Raw genomic sequence first — 16,623 nt, 5'->3', positions numbered from 1 at the left:
CAAAAAGATTCAAGTCTCTAAGAGGCCTTCAGAGCTTCTTTTCTTGACCCCACTGCCTTTTCTGAGAATGAACAGAAACAATATATATGATAACATTTTATCAGATCATGTCTCAAAAAGAAGGCTCCTACAGAGCAAGGGGAAGAACAGGGATTCAGGAGTTGTACCTAGCTGGCAAATATATATATAGCAGCTGTTATACTAGCATGATTCATTTTCAAGAACAACTTCTTATTTTATGAAAACAACATCCTACAGAGGAAGAAGAAATTTACTTTGGTGCAGGTTTGGGTTAAAATTTGGAAAGACCAGGGAAGATCCAAAGTGAAAATTCTTTAGCTGGATTTTCTTAATGGTTATTTCCACTCCATTGTCAGCAAAATGATAAATTTATACTCACACACTCACATACACACAAAAGAAACCCAGAAAGGTGAAAAAGAGAACAATGGAAGGCCCATATTTCTTCCAGTCTATAAATTTAGCTTGGATGACTGCCAAGACTTGCAACTTTATTGGATTCCCTAAGTCAATTTTTAGCCCATGTTCTGGAATTTTATAAAGAATTCCAGGGCTGAATAGCAATCAGATCTATCCATGATCAAGGAATGCCTTAACCTCCAGATTAGTTGGAATGCATCACGGAAAGCTGAAGTAACTCCAGCATGAAGGCAAGGAACTATAAATCCTTATAAAGCCAGCATGCTCAGAAAAGTTGGGTTGCTAGACATGAAAAAAAATCATTCATCAGATGGTTCACACCACCTTTCACTTAACTCCTAAGATCAAGTCCTCCTAAGATCAAGATTCAAGTAACATACACAAAGATATTTCTTTAATATAGAAACCTAAAACTTTTGAAATGATTTTAATATACCCCAGGGGTATTTTTTTCCTACATCTTACTATAAGCATAAAGATATATCAAGAAAAATAATCTATTCCCTAGGACTTTAAATATACATAAATTTTTCTAGGATGTATGGTAACCAACATACAATGATTAATTTGTTACACATTTTGATGAGCATATACATAATGATAATCTCAGAAGCAAACTAGAAGTCAAATAACACAATACCATTTTTAAATGTGGGAATCGTGAAAAACACATTTCCTATAACAGTTCTTAAAATACTATCTTTCTGGCAATAAACGACTAATATGAGAGAAACTATTTAATGAACCACACAAGACCAAACAGACTGAAATTTTAAGATTGAAGAGTGACACTTTAGTGTGCTAAAGGAATCCTGAGGATAGATTATTAAGTAAAGATTATGATAGGTGCAATATATCTTACTAGGAAGGTAACAGGATGAAATAAATATAATACAAGCAATATAATTAGCATGTAATGAATTTCTGTAATTGGATTCATAATACTAATGATCTTTTACAATTCAACTAAAACAAATACACTTTTTAAAAAAACTACTATGTTTTACAGCGAAAGGGCATGGAAAGACAATACAAAGAAGAAAAATTTCCAGTGAAATTTTCGTTGAAAAAATATTCAATGAAATTAATAATTAAATAAAAGTTGATGAAAATCCTAATGGAAAAACACTTCTTCACCCAGGAAATTGGATTTCTTTTTTCAATACTCTATGCTAACAATGCAACGGTACTTCATAACTCACAAATGCTGCCCAGGAGAAGATAATTTATTAAAGCATTCCTGGAAAATAATCCATCTCTATATATGTTTAGAGCCTTTAAAAAAACATTTACCCTTTCAATTACTAATATACTTAAAGAATTTTTGCCCTAAAGGTGTTACTATGCTTGTAGGCAAGCATTTATATAAAAGATGTTTTATTTACAATAGGAAAATTAGAAATTACATAAGTTAGCTAATACTAGGAGAATGTGTAAGTGAATTATGGTAAATCTATACCATGGAATATTAGTCAGCCACTAAAATTTTGCTATTATAAATACTGAGTAGAAGAGAAAGATATCAACTTTGGAAGTATTAGTGTTAAAAATAACAGACACATTATGATATCACTGAGTGATAGTATTGCATGGTTATTTTAAATTTATAATTTCATATTTTTTGAAAATGGTTTTACAATAAACACTAATTATTTCACAATGAAAATGTAAAACAAAGAGAAAGTTGAAACGTACATTTGAATTTGTCTTATAGGAAGAGCTGTGATCATAAAGGTAGAGAAAAATTTAAAAGGATATTCTGGGCAGGAGGGAAAAGTATGACATGGCTTGGACGAAAGGATTTTAGAAAGTATTATTTATGAATTTTATACTGTATATCAACTGGAATTTAACAATAACTTTAAAAAATAAAGAATTTATTTAAAAACATCAACCTGAATAGAAATCATGTTAAGAAACAACATGGAGGGGCGCCTGGGTGGCTCAGTGGGTTAAGCCGCTGCCTTTGGCTGGGGTCATGATCTCAGGGTCCTGGGATCGAGTCCTGCATCGGGCTCTCTGCTCAGCAGGGAGCCTGCTTCCTCCTCTCTCTCTGCCTGCCTCTCGATCTACTTGTGATTTCTCTCTGTCAAATAAATAAATAAATAAAAAGAAACAACATGGAAGTAAAAATCACATAAATAATTAGCTAGTTTATAGAGGGAAAAAAGTCAAATAGTATTTGATTTCTATTTTTCTCCTCTCTCTTATAGCCAAATTCCTTGAGAAAGGAGTGTGCCTTTCACTTTATAATTTTCCAAAGTAACCTCCACCATTCTGCTAAACTGCTTCTAAAACTGCTTCATCTGGGGCTGAAAATTATCTTCTTGCAATAACAAATCTTTTCCGGGTCATTATGATTCTGATCCACCCAAAGCTTCCACTGTGTTCTCATTAATGGCAAACACCCCTACATTTTCCCTGTCTTTTCTGAGTGCACCCCCTTTCCACAGCCAAAGCCTTGAAGAGGGCTGCTTCTTCCACAATCTGCTCAAGTGGTAGCTTCTTCCTCTCTTACACCATGCAAGCCTGCATTCAGAAAAGACGGAACTGGTGTACTCCTTGGGTCTCACTGATGCTTTGAAACGTAAAACCCAATGCACCCACCCTCCACAATACTTTCTTGTAAGAAAGGATTAGATCACACTCAGAGAGAAAAGATAAACACAGTAAGATGACTAAGACTGAGTCCTCAAGCAGTCCTGTTACACTAGAGGAAATGTTAGTCCTCCTAAGATCAATTTTACCACCTGCAGTTAGGATCCCATCCCCTCCTACTTTTCCACCATCATTTACGTTATGTTTTTCTCACTGACATACTAAATTCATATTAAAATTCCAAATTATATATATATTTCATTCAGATTTAAATAAGCTCATTTTCATCATCTTGAAAATAAAAATTTATATATATATATATCAAAACAATACAAATATATACATATGTATAATATACTATGTACCTCTATCCTTAATCCCACTGATCCCTCATTTCTACATGTTTCTTCCCCTTTAGTAAGCAAAATTCTTGAAATGGTGGTCTACCTTGCTGTCTCCTTTGGCCTCACCTCTGCCTCAATAACCTATCTCTGATTTATCTTCCACTTTCTTAGTTCATTAAGAAGTTTTTACTAAGGTCACCATGGCCTCCATGTCACTAATTTCAAAGACATTATTATGCTCTCAGACTATGGGACCCGTGGTCAACTTTAAACACTATGGGCTACATCTTCATTTTAAAAACACTCTAAAATAAATAAATAAATAAATAAATAAATAAATAAATAAATAAATAAATAAATAAAAATAAGAATAAAAACACTCTCTTCTCTTGGTTTCTGTGATTTCATGCTCCACTGGTTTATTTATCTCTTTCCACTTCCTAATCAGTCTCCCTTGAATGCTCCTACTCCTCAGCTTGCTCATCAATTATTAAAATTATTCATGGCCCAATCTTAGACTTCTCTTTCTCTTCTTTCCACACTTGCTTCCAAGGCAATGCCATCACTCTTGTGGATTCAGTTACCACCCATCATCAGATACTTCACAGATTTCTATTTCTAAGATAAGCCCTCCACTGAGCACTGGACCAAAATTATTAGCCCACCTACTCAATATCTTCACTTTAATATTCACTTGGAAGTTCACTTCAAATTTAATATATCCAAAATCAAACTTCCGATCTTCTCCCAGCCTTCTCTAACTTACCAATGATTCATCCAGTGGCTCACGTCAGAGACCCATGAATTATCCTTAATGGCTCCCTCGCCCTAACCTTCCTCCATTTCACTTTATTTTATTTAGTTAGTTATTTTTTCATGACCAATTCCTGTTGATTTGATTCTAAATATCACTCAAATCCATCTACTTAGGTCTACATCCACTCCTTGAGTATTTTGCCTTTTGAAGTTCTGCTTTTCTATCATTCCTCCAGTAATTATTCTTAGTGATTTCAATGCCATACATACAGACACTCCGTTCAATATCTTGATATTTCAGTTCTGATTCCTCGTCTTAAATGACTGTCTTCCACTTACAGTCATATTCCTAGGCCTTGCCATTTTCAATAAGACATCTATTCCATAATGTCAAACATCCTATTCTCTTACTATCCTAATTTCCAGTTAACGCCCCAACTACAACCAAGATTTCCAATTCATTGATCTTACTGAACTTTTGCTATCCATCACTCATTCCTATCACCATATTCCTTCCCTCTTTATCTGGTTAGACTTTAGGGTCCATCACTGTATTCACTTCCTTGCATATACTTTTAGATATCTTGTACTTTTCTCCCCCCAGTATACTCCCCTGGTATATTAATGCACTCAGGCTACTATAACAAAGTACCACAGGCTGGGTGACTTCAACAACAGAAATTTACTTTTCTAGTTCTGGAGGCTGAGATTAAGGTCTGAAGTTGAGATTAAGGTCTGGCAGAGTTGGGTTTGTGTTAAAAGCACTCTTCTCAGTCTGCAAATATCTGTCTTTTTCCTAGGGTCTTTATATGGCCTTTCTTCTGAGTGTACACACACAAGGCTAGGGAATTAGAGAATTCTTATATCTCGTCCCCTTTTATAAGAGCATTAGTCCTATCAGATTAGGGTCATACCCCTACGACTTCTTGTCACCTTTATCACCTCCTCCCAGACGAAAGGTCTTCAAATACAGTCACATTAGGAGTTAGAGCTTCAACATTATAAATTTGGGGGGCACATATATCCAGCCCATAAATACTTCTAGTCACTTTGTCCCTTTCTTCCTTCAACACATTCCTCTGATAAAATTACAAAACTAATTAAATATAACTCACATCTGCTCTCTTCCTGCAACTAAGCCTATATAAAAATGATATAACTGGTCTTCCTCTGAAGTCATGATTACAAACCTCAGATAGGCTCTTCAAGATGCCCAGCAATCGTACCACATTCCTTAGCCAATTAACTCTCTATTTTAGGAGAGTTATTTCTACTTTCTTCTCTTTCTTCAAATCTCCATTAACCCCTGCTCATTTTTCCCCTTTGCTGATGACCTAGCTTCTTATTTCAATTAAAAAATAGAAGCAATTAGAATAAAATTTCCTCATCTTTCCATAATCAGATCTAACCATCTACTTCTACCAGTCCCTGATCCTAAGAGCAATTAATTCCCTGTGTACTTAATCCCACTGTCTCTTACCTATTCAAAAACACCTCACCTATACTTTTCCCTTTCCCCCTGTAATCATTTGTTTCCTATATTGAATTGTTGCCTTGACAATAAAAAACATACATAAAAGCCTTTCATCTTAATAAAAACAAAATAAACAAGGCAAAGTGACAAATAATAGCGTTATACTATATTGCTATCATGTACTATATAGTACGTAAAATAATGCAAATACAAATGTGATAAATAATAAACTCTAATATTTTATTACTTATTTAATCCTAACATCATCTGAGGGCAGATAACATTATTATCCTCATTTCACGAATGACAAAATCAAAGCACAAAAAGATTAAAGAACTTGCTCAAGATTCATACCAGCAAGTGAGAGGGCTGGGATTCCATCCTAGATGGTCTAGGACCTGAAAAAAAGCATTGAAGACTAGCCACACTGTACAACCCGGCTTTGCTTACCTCTTCAGCTTCATCTTGCACCACCATCCACTTTCCTTTCTCCACTCCAGTCACAGTGGCCTTTTGGTTCCTCTAGCGTGCCTGTTTTCCTAGCCACAGGCCTTTCCACAGGCTCCTACTTCATAATGGAATTCCTTCCATTTCTATACCCTCTTCCTTTACCTGGATAACACCTCCTCATTTGCATATTTCAGCTCCATTATCTCCACAGAGAAACCATCCCTGAGCCCCTGCAGGTCAACATCAAGATCCTCTATAATACGTACTTAGCAATCTGCCAACACTTGTTTCTGAGAACTCCTCTTAGTTTATGATGACGTACCTCTTAGTGTGATTATTTGTTTTCATTATTTTCAATTATTGTGACTTATATAATTAATGTTACATCTATACTCCCCATAGTGGGATCACCCCTCTATGACTTGGCTCACCATTTTATCACCTAGACTTACATAGTGCCTGGCGTAAAGAATGATAAAATACATTTGTGAATAGATACTACTCTGGCTCTTATCCCTCTGGTGATTCCGTTGATTTGCTCTTGGCTGTAAGTTCTCCATTATCTCAAAGGTCCCAACTTCTGCATCCCAGTTTTTGTGGGAGTTCACCTATTAGAAACACATAAAATACTCTGTTCCTTACAATTAATGGAGATTTTGATTTGATTAACTATAGTGGGAAAATGTTTCAAATGAAATGATAATTCTTACAGAAATGTCTGACTTTCACAGTGGATTCTGAATGGAATTTGTTTTGTATTTTTCTGTACCATTGTCTGACATAATGGTTTATTTTATGGGATACCACTTGAACCAGTGTTTCCCTTGACTCAAGAATATATATGTCTTCAATGAATATTTTTCAATGAGCCTTTTTAATCATCAATTTACTGTATATTCCAAAACACTCAATAATCTACCAGCTTATACAACTATAAGAAAACCTATATACAATAAAGGACTCAGAGGCTCAGTTTATTATTTTCTCATTTAATGCTAATAATAATAATTTTCATTTTATGAGAAAAATTATTTTCTCAAACCTTGAGGTTTGTATGATGTTTTCACTTCATCTAATTTTTTGAGCATCTCAGAATGTGGTAGTAAAACATACCTATCTATATAACTTTGAATTTCTTTCTACTTTACTTCATAAAAAAACTCCCTGCTTTACATTTTATTCAGTTATGAAAAGTACTTAATCTAAGCAAATGAAAGTTAAAGTACTTTTCTGTGATTTTATATCAATTTAAGGGCAATGTAATTTTTGCCTTAATAATCTGATTTTTTAAATCTCTTTTCTTTCAAGTTTTAAATTCTCTTCAGTCATGAACATTACTAATCATAGAGCTTTGGCAGTATTTTAGCATCACTAACAGTAACAATGTTTCCAGGGTGTTCTCATAACCATATTTTTGTTGTGGTTGTTGTTATCTAGATCAGTATTATGGATGTTTCCTCTTGGTTCAAGAGGAGGATGTGTTCTCTGATGTCATCATATGGGGAAATGCAGGAGACTATTTGCTTCCCATACACAGCCATGGAAAGGGAATCTAGGACATTGTCTATATGTAAAAATGGATTTGAATGAGAGGGAAAGGAATCCAATCATTCTGGACTATACTCTATTTTTGTAACTCGTGAAATTTTCGTTTTCTGGTTAAATTTACCAAAATGTCAAACTTCATGTAATCTTTATATGCATAGTAAAACCCTCACCAGGCAAGTAAAGGGCTGGGAGTAAGCAAATCGCTAGAACCACTTTAAAGTTGTTTTTTTTTTTTTTTAACCTCACCTAAAGTAAAATTCTTCTACATAAGCTACGAAGTTCAAATTCTTCTACATAAGCTCAGATAACCATGGCACATATGAAACCGAAAATCTGGAGTGTAAAACAATCTGATGATTTTATTAGTTGCATTCATGAGGATGGTCTCATGGATAGGAGAAATGTGTATTTTCATTTTGCTAACATCCCCAAGTATGTATTCAATGGACAGTAAAGAACTACTACTAATTCCAACCTCTGTAGAGTAATTTTGGTTTCAGAAATCATGGAAAATAAAGGCCTAATCACAAATGACAGGAGTAACATAAAAGTCAAGAACACATTGTATAACAGAATTAGCCAATATATACAGAATCCAAAAGAGAAAAGCAAAGATTCATACCCATTCAAAAATATTAAGCAATGATCTGGACTTAAACTACATAATAGCCAGTAGTCCTGTTAGCAACTTAATAATTCTGATTTATTCTTTATAAAAACATAACTGCAGTACGTAGTACTAAAGTTCTCTGTGATATTAATAAACTGACAAGAGATTGTGTTTCTTTGTTAAAAGTAGTTTAATCAGGTATTAGATCTTTACTTAATCTTTAACTCTATTCTGGGACACTATAAGAACAAAATCAAAGAAATCTGTCCTGCTTAGAAAAATGTTTTACATATAATGTAACTGCATACTATCCAAAGACTAATTGAGCATGTCAAACCAGCTGACTGAATTCTGTTTTTAAAATTTCTCTTTTAGTGCACTGCTGGTTTAGTACTCAGTAATTACCTCCCAATGTCTAAATATTAACACTAAAGTGTTTCTAAGTGTATTTATGCATCAGTTCTCATTGAAATACTATGTATCAAAACCAAACACAGCATGGAAAAACTCTACAGCATGTATTTCCAAATAAAGATGTGATGGTTGAATTACTGCTTCTAATATAGTTGCAGAATTAGAAATTTATATGCAGTGGTTTACGTGCCCAAAATATTTCATGAGAAGCCAAAATCCCAGCTACCCCAGATCCATAATGCACCCATACTGATGCATTATCAATTTTGAAAATGACTTTAAGAAACATTCATTTATACAAACATTTTTAAATAGTTAGAAATATTTTAATCTACTTTGATATTCAGTAATAACTATAATTATCAAGTATGTTGGTGAATAAACTATTTAGCGCTAGTAAAAAGAAGTGCTGAAAGCAACTAGAATCTGAAATTTACTTGTCTATGCTAGGCTAGCACAACATAATCTCCCAACAAATCCGTATGCTTTTAAGTGCCCTTTTTAACATCTCAAGAAATGTGCTTGCCAAGTGTACACGTCTTTTATATGATGATCAAGAGTAATAAAAATAAAGCATGCATTAGCTGGTTTGACACACCTTAAAATTATTTATAGTAATAAATTTGGGATTCTTTATATTAAGTTGCATAGGGGGAAGAAGTCAGAAACATGGCAAAGATATAATGCTTTTGTAAGACTTCATTGGATAGAAGGTCCTAAAGTTTTCCTATTACAGTAAGTTTTTGTTTCTTAAAAATTACAATTATGTTATCTGTTAGATCCTGTTTTAGTTGTTGTATGGGCTTTCTTCCTTCCTTTGTCTCTCTTCCTTCCTTTCTTATTTTCTTTCTTTCTTCTCATTTTTCCTTTCCTTTCCTTTGCTTTTTTTCTGGTGAAGTGGGGTAATATTTGTTGTAACAGGATTTAAAATATAAATACTACTATTCACCTTGTCACATTAAGTACTTTATAAGTATTTCCTTCCCTCTGGTGTAAGTAAAGTGGAATAAGGCAAAAATGTCCATCAAAATTCTCTAGCACCTTGTGAAATACCTACGATGGTTTGTATGAATTTGCGGCTCTGCCCCTCATCCAAAATGGTGCCGGTTACAATCAATATAGTGGTATGAGGGTCCATTCTTTCAGCTAAAGAAGCTGAAAATTGTTCAATGGAAAGTTTTCACATTATCTTTGTTGATATCACTGGATGTTAAAATTTGGAGGGGAAGATCATACATAAAAGTTGAATGAATATTCCTTCCCTCCTACCACTTACTCCCTGATCTGGATTTAGGGATTTAGATTATCAGAAACCAACTCAGGAGCAGAGAAAGAAAAACAGTCATTCCACCTGCCTTGCTTTCCCCACTTCTGTTTACCTTGTAGGAACTTGTGAAGCAATTAGCTCAGATGCCCCTTTTCAGGAATGGCTCAGGCATAGGAGTGCTAAGAAGATGTTAAATACCTGCAATCTCAAGTTGAACAAGTTGGATATGATATAGTTTATCATTTGTTCAACATGACTTATACCAGCTCCCACTAAAAGCTCCTAATGAATAGTAACTGTGAACCTTTTGTGTATTCTGAGGTCTTCCTCTTCAGCTAACTAACATCTGTAATGAAAAATAGTCCCACATGATTTACAGCTTGGCAACAATAATGTGAATAGTAAATTCCCCTCCCAGGCTTTAATTTTTTAGAATAAAATTTTATTTAGAAATTTAAAAAAAAGGCATTAAGTCTTCTAAACACTGTAAATAGTTGGGTTTATCCTATTATCCCTACCTTTATGAGAAAGAGAGGATCAAATTATGTAATCTCAAAGACCTACTACTGACAAATGCTAGACTTCATCTACTTGTATTCAATTTTACAAGTCTTTGAAAAGCACAGTATAACAATTGTTAATTCTACATATAAAACATTAAATCTAGTTTTGTGATTCCTTTTGAAGGGAAGGATTAGAATAGGATAAAATACTATATTGCAGAATACTTGAACACTAAGTTAAGAGGTATCTCCTAATTATATCTAAACCACTTATAAAATTTGACATTGAAATTAGTAAATCAAGGTCAGTCTTCTGGTTGCCTTTTACAGCAATTCACTGGTATGCATAATATTTTGAAATATGCCAATACAGTCCTCAAAACCAGTTAACTTCAACTTTAAAAAGGACTTTCTAAAAAGACAGTTTGCTTTAGAATCAATGCTATTAATCTACAACCTCTGAGGAAAGGAAATTTCACAAAGAAAGTTTGTTTCTCACATACTAGAATCTGGGAGGTTAAAGGAGGCAGGGAGATTTGCCAAGAAAACAATAAGGGACATATGGGAATACCATTTTGTTTCTTTGAGTGAGCTCAAGGGAGCCAGAAAAACAGGAGCCCAGCATTAGCAGTTTAACTGAATGGTGGACCCCAAAGCATATGTGCAGCTGCCAGCCCTGCTCCCTGAAGAATCCAGAAGGAAGAAGCTTGATGACAGAACTGGAAAACAGTTCTTAGGAAGCCTGGCATCTGTGGCCCATAATGCCTACAGCCTTCATCCTGGCAAAGATGTAGCTACAGATAGGAATAAACTCAGTCATGAAAAACCAGTCTCCTGGTAGAAAAGAGACAAGGTATTTGATGGTGCTTATATTACACATAATTTAGGTTGTGCCTGGTACAAAAATAGTAACAATGGATCCACTATGAAGTAGTTTCTGTTGGGAGGTTGGGGGGATCATCAAGAGAGGCTTAGTAAGGCAATAATAACCCACCTAAAAGCTATTTGTTTAGTTTTTCAATCAGTGGTTTCAGCTGACACAAGATCCAACAATTCAATTCCCTGAACTTTTTGAAACATGACTAGTTTTTGGACCAAACCGACCAAAAAAATCAGGCACTTTTCATTATGTAAATAGAATCGCAGTATGAAAAACTGTTGAGAAAAAGGAATTAGGGCAAGAGTTTTTGGTTTAGTTTTGTTTTTAAGAACCAGAAAAAAAAAAAAAACAGTTTTTAAGACAGATGATCATAGCTTTCTGTGATAACAGCATAATATAATAATATGACATTATAATAATAATAATCGTTATAGGATATTATAATATTATATAATATATAAAGAATATAATATATTATATATAATATATATACTATATAATATAGGATATAATAATAATATTCATATAATAAGATAATAGTAATGAATACACCTGAGAAGAGATGACTGGGGGGAACTTCTGTCATTATACTTTACTTACATCTTACTTACTACAGTAGATTTTCATTCACTCAATGGTGGTTCTACTATTCTTGGTACCTTTTGGTACATACATATATTTATTCAGTTAAATACATGAAATTTCAAAAATTTTAAGAGTAGCAATGTACATTTTGTAACTAGTACCTAAATGTCTGGGTTTTTAGGTAGATTATTTTAAAATCTGGTCATATTATTCTAACTCTAATTGTAAATTTTCTTCTTTCATTAAATTCTAATTCTCCATGACCATATACTATAACTAGAACAGATAGCAGCAATTAAATTTGTCATTTCAATCAAAAGTAGACAATTGAATAAGAATTTCAACCAAAGGGGCTCCTGGGTGGCTTGTTGGTTAATTGTCTGACTTTGGCTCAGGTCATGATCCCAGGAACCTAGGATGGAGTCCCACGTCAGGTTCCCTGCAAGGGGGGAGCCTGCTTTTCCCTCTCCCCCCTCCTAATGCTCTTATGCTAGCTCTCTCAAATAAATAAATAAAATCTTAAAAAAAGGGAAGAATTTCAAGCAAAGAAATTAAATTATGTAGCATTATGTACATAACAGCATTGTCTGGAAAAAACACCTAATCAAATGACCACACTTCATTTTACAAGTTTTATGTATGAATATGAAATTTATTACCATATAAAATTACAAAGGTGTAAAATACTTATGTTCTCTAAATGTGTATAATACATGTGATTTGGACACTGGTATCAAAAGCAAAACAATGTCTTTTGCAGAGACTGAAAAAAGGAGGACAGTGAACATCTGTATGATGCATAAACTGGCAGGTATCAAATTTAATACTATCAGAGATTAAAAAAATAAATAAGTTAGAAGATTTTTTTTCTCATTATATGTTATTTGTGCTCTATTTTAAATATTATACTGAAATATCACAGTATAAAATGTTTTAAGTAAATGCACAATAGCCTAGAATTTATTTCAGGAAGCATTCTTTCCCATCTAAGTTATTTTTAAAATAACTTTAGGACTAACTGAATGAGTAAATAGGTGTCAGGGACTGAGAAAAGCTCAGGAAGGTTTAGAGGGGACAGAGATGTAGATAGTTAGAGTCTGAGGGCAGATGCAGCAATTTTTAGTCAGTATGAGCTAAACCACATACAAGTAATGAAATCTGGACAGTCCAAAGCCAAGACACAGATGGAAAGGCTGGAAATAGGTAGATTCAATTACCATGGAGCAGGCAGTTAAAATAACAAACTAGAAATTGAAATATTAGCCATCAGAAAAGCAGATGGGTAAAATAAAAACCTAGAAAGAAGCAGATTGTGTAGTGGGAACACCACAGGCAGTCCATCTAAGCAACAAGTCTTAACTCCTAAGTAAACAATCTAAGTAAACAGTAGGCTTACCTTTTACTTACTGTAAGGGTTTAAGTATTTGCATGTCATTTTTCAAAGCTGTAAATCATTCCATAAGGTCAAGAACAAGGTTGTTTCCCATAAAAGTAAACATGTAACTGCCAAGGGTTCTCCCTGTTTTTGATGTTTATATGTCCATTCAAAGAGGATGTGCTGAGAATATATTGCTAACATGTTTGTAATTTCCTTCATTTAAAGTTGAAGAATCAATTAGAGAGGTAAATTAATGGGACCTGTTCTAATTACTGACATATAAATCTTATGAGAATGAGAGATAAAATTTGTACCAGGAGAGAATTTCAATGTACTCTCAAAAATACATTTGTTTTGGAGAGCCAGACCTAATTAGAAGGAAGAAGGATGTACAAAAGGATGGCCTGCAAAAGTAATAATAAATCACTGAACAAACAAACAAAAAAGTATTTTTATTTCTTTCTTTCTAAGAGAGAGAGCACAAATGGCAGGGAGATGGGCAACGGGAGAGGAAGAGGGGGAGCAGGCTCCACACCCAGCCCAGAGCCCAATGTGGGTGTTGATCTCAGGACTGTAAGATCATGACCTGAGCCGACATTAGGAGTCAGACGCTTAACCAACTGAGCAACCCAGGTGTCCCATAAAACATACTCTTCTTTAAATCACTGAAGAGCTTTGGACACAAAGATTTTAAAAGAATTAAATCCTACAGAAAAAAAGCCCTTTCTAGTCTCTACTGATTTCTGAAACACAATGTCTACTATATAATCAAATATCACAAGACATGCAAAGAAGCAATATTAAAGCTCTTTATCAAGTAAAAAATAAGGTAATAGAAATATACCTACAAGGGACTCAGATATTAGAATTTTCAAATAAAGAGTTTAAAATAATTATAATAGGTTAAAAAACCTACAGGAAAAGATCATGGAGAGAAATACAATGGTGAAGGGGAGAATTTCAAAAGATATCTGGAAGCTGTAAAAGAGTACAAAAAGGAAATCTTAAAAGAGAATAATAAACTGTGTGAAATGAAAAATCATTTTAATGGGATTAACAGCAGCTTGGACACAAGAGAAGACAAAAACAACAAACTTGAAAACAGGTCAAGAGAAATTATCCAAATAGGTGTAAATAAGGAAGAAAAAGACTAAACGAGATCAGCACACACTCTAAGACCAGTGGGACAGTGTGAAATGATAAAATAAACATATAATTGGACTCTAAGAATCAGAGGATATAGAAAATGTGGTAAATAAAGTATTTTAAGAAATATTACCTAAAAGCTCTCCAAATTTTATCAAAAATTGCCAGCTAACGACACAATACACTCAATGAGTTCAAGCAAGATAAAAACAGAGAAAACCATACCTAATCACAAAACTACTAAAAAAGAGAAAAATAAAGTCTTGAAGCCGGAGAGGGAAAAAACAGATGCATTAAGTCATTAAATAGGTTAATCACCAAAGTGAGAGCTGATTTCTCATCATCAATTAAAAAAAAGGAAAAAATAACACTGAAAGGATATCTTTAAATTGTAAGATAATAATTAACATAAAATTTTTTATCAAATGAAAATATCATTCAAGGATTAAAGGAAAAGCAAAATACTTTCTTATAAACAGAAGATGAATCTGTTGTCAGTACAATTGTAATACAAGGAATGTTGAAGGAAATTCTTTAGACTGAAAGGAAATGATACCAGATGGAAGTCTGCATCTGCCCACATGAATACAGAGCACCAGAAAGATTAAATAGGCAGGCAAATATAAAAGATATTTTATAAATTATATTTATATTATATGTATACCCAACTGATTCTCTCTGAGACACACACACACACACACACACACACACACAGAAACATACACTTTAAAAATTTTTCAACTACTGAAGCAATAGAAATGGTAATTTGTTATGAAGATCTATACTATTCGTAAAAGTAAAATGTCTGATAAAATAATACTAAGGGTAGGAGGAGATAAAGAGAATAACAGTATTATAAATCTCAGTAAGTATAAAATGATTCAAGTCACACAGAGCCTATTTTTTCTGACTCTGACAGAACTGAATTCCACATCAATTAGAGAAAGATACACACAAAATCCCCAATTAGACACTAAGTAATACTCTTAGAAAATACATTTCGGGTCCTCTCCCCATAAGAAAAAAAAAAAGGGTCTGAGCAGATGAATTACTAGTAATGACAATGAATCAGTAATCAAAAACTTCCAAACAAACGAAAGTTCGGGACCAGATGCCTCACAGATGAATTCTACAAAACATTTAAATAAGAGTGAATACCTTTTCTTCTCAAACTATTCCAAAAAATGGAACAGGAAGAAAAACTTCCAAATTAATTCTATGGGGCCTGTATTATCCAGATATAAAAACTAAACCAAGTCACTACAAAAAAAGAAAACTATAAGCCAATATCTCTGATGAGCAACAGATGTAAAAATCCTCAATAAAATATGAAGAAACTGATTAATAACAATTTTTTAAAAATCACAACAATCAAGTAGGATTTTTCCAGGGATGCAAGAGTGGTTCAATATTTGCAAACCAATCAATGTGATATATCAAATTAAAAAGAGGAAGGATAAAAGTCTTATGATCATCTCAAGAGGTGCAGAAAAAGCATGTGACAAAATAGGATATTTATTCATGATAAAAACTCTCAAAAGAGTAGGTTAGAGGGAACATACTGCAACATAATAAAGGTCATATATGACAAACCCACAACTAACACCATACTCAATGGTGAAAACTGGAGAGCTTTTCCTCTAAGATTAGGAACAAGACAAAAATGTCCACTCTCACAACTTTCATTCAACAGAATACTAAAATTCCTAGCCACAGCAATCATCCAAGAGAAAGAAAGAAAAGGCATCCAAAATGATGAGGAAGAAGTAAAGCCTTCACTATTTGCAGATGACATAATATCGTTATTTCAAAAAAAGAAGAAAAGTAACCTTAGACTCTACCAAAAATTCATTAGAACTAATAAATGAATTCAGTGAAGTTTCAGGATACAAAATTAATATAGAGGAATCTGTTGCATTTTTCTATACTAATAATAAAGTAGAAAGAAATTGAAAAAACAATCCCATTTATTATTTCACCAAAAAGAATAATATGCATATCAATAAACTTTACCAAGGAAGTAAAAGAGACCTATACTCTGAAAACAATAAAACATTGAGGAAAGGAACTAAGGAGGACACCAATGAAAGTATATTATATAATTATGAAATGTAAGAATTAATATTGTTGAGATGTCTATATTACCCAAAGCAATCTACAGATTCAATGCAATCTCTATCAAAGTACCAACAGTGTTTTTTTACAGAACTGGAACAAGTAATACTAAAA

General features: G+C 33.4%; 1 protein-coding gene across 13 annotated transcripts in view; it reads right to left on the bottom strand.

Moving 5' to 3' along the window:
• The window catches only part of HDAC9 (histone deacetylase 9), a 940,182-nt gene that overhangs the window by 211,119 nt on the left and 712,440 nt on the right, over positions 1 to 16,623 (bottom strand). The window lies entirely within an intron of this gene.

The sequence above is a fragment of the Mustela lutreola genome, chromosome 4 (assembly GCF_030435805.1).
Source record: "Mustela lutreola isolate mMusLut2 chromosome 4, mMusLut2.pri, whole genome shotgun sequence".
Lineage (NCBI taxonomy): Eukaryota > Metazoa > Chordata > Mammalia > Carnivora > Mustelidae > Mustela > Mustela lutreola.
This window is presented reverse-complemented; position numbering and strand designations above follow the sequence as displayed.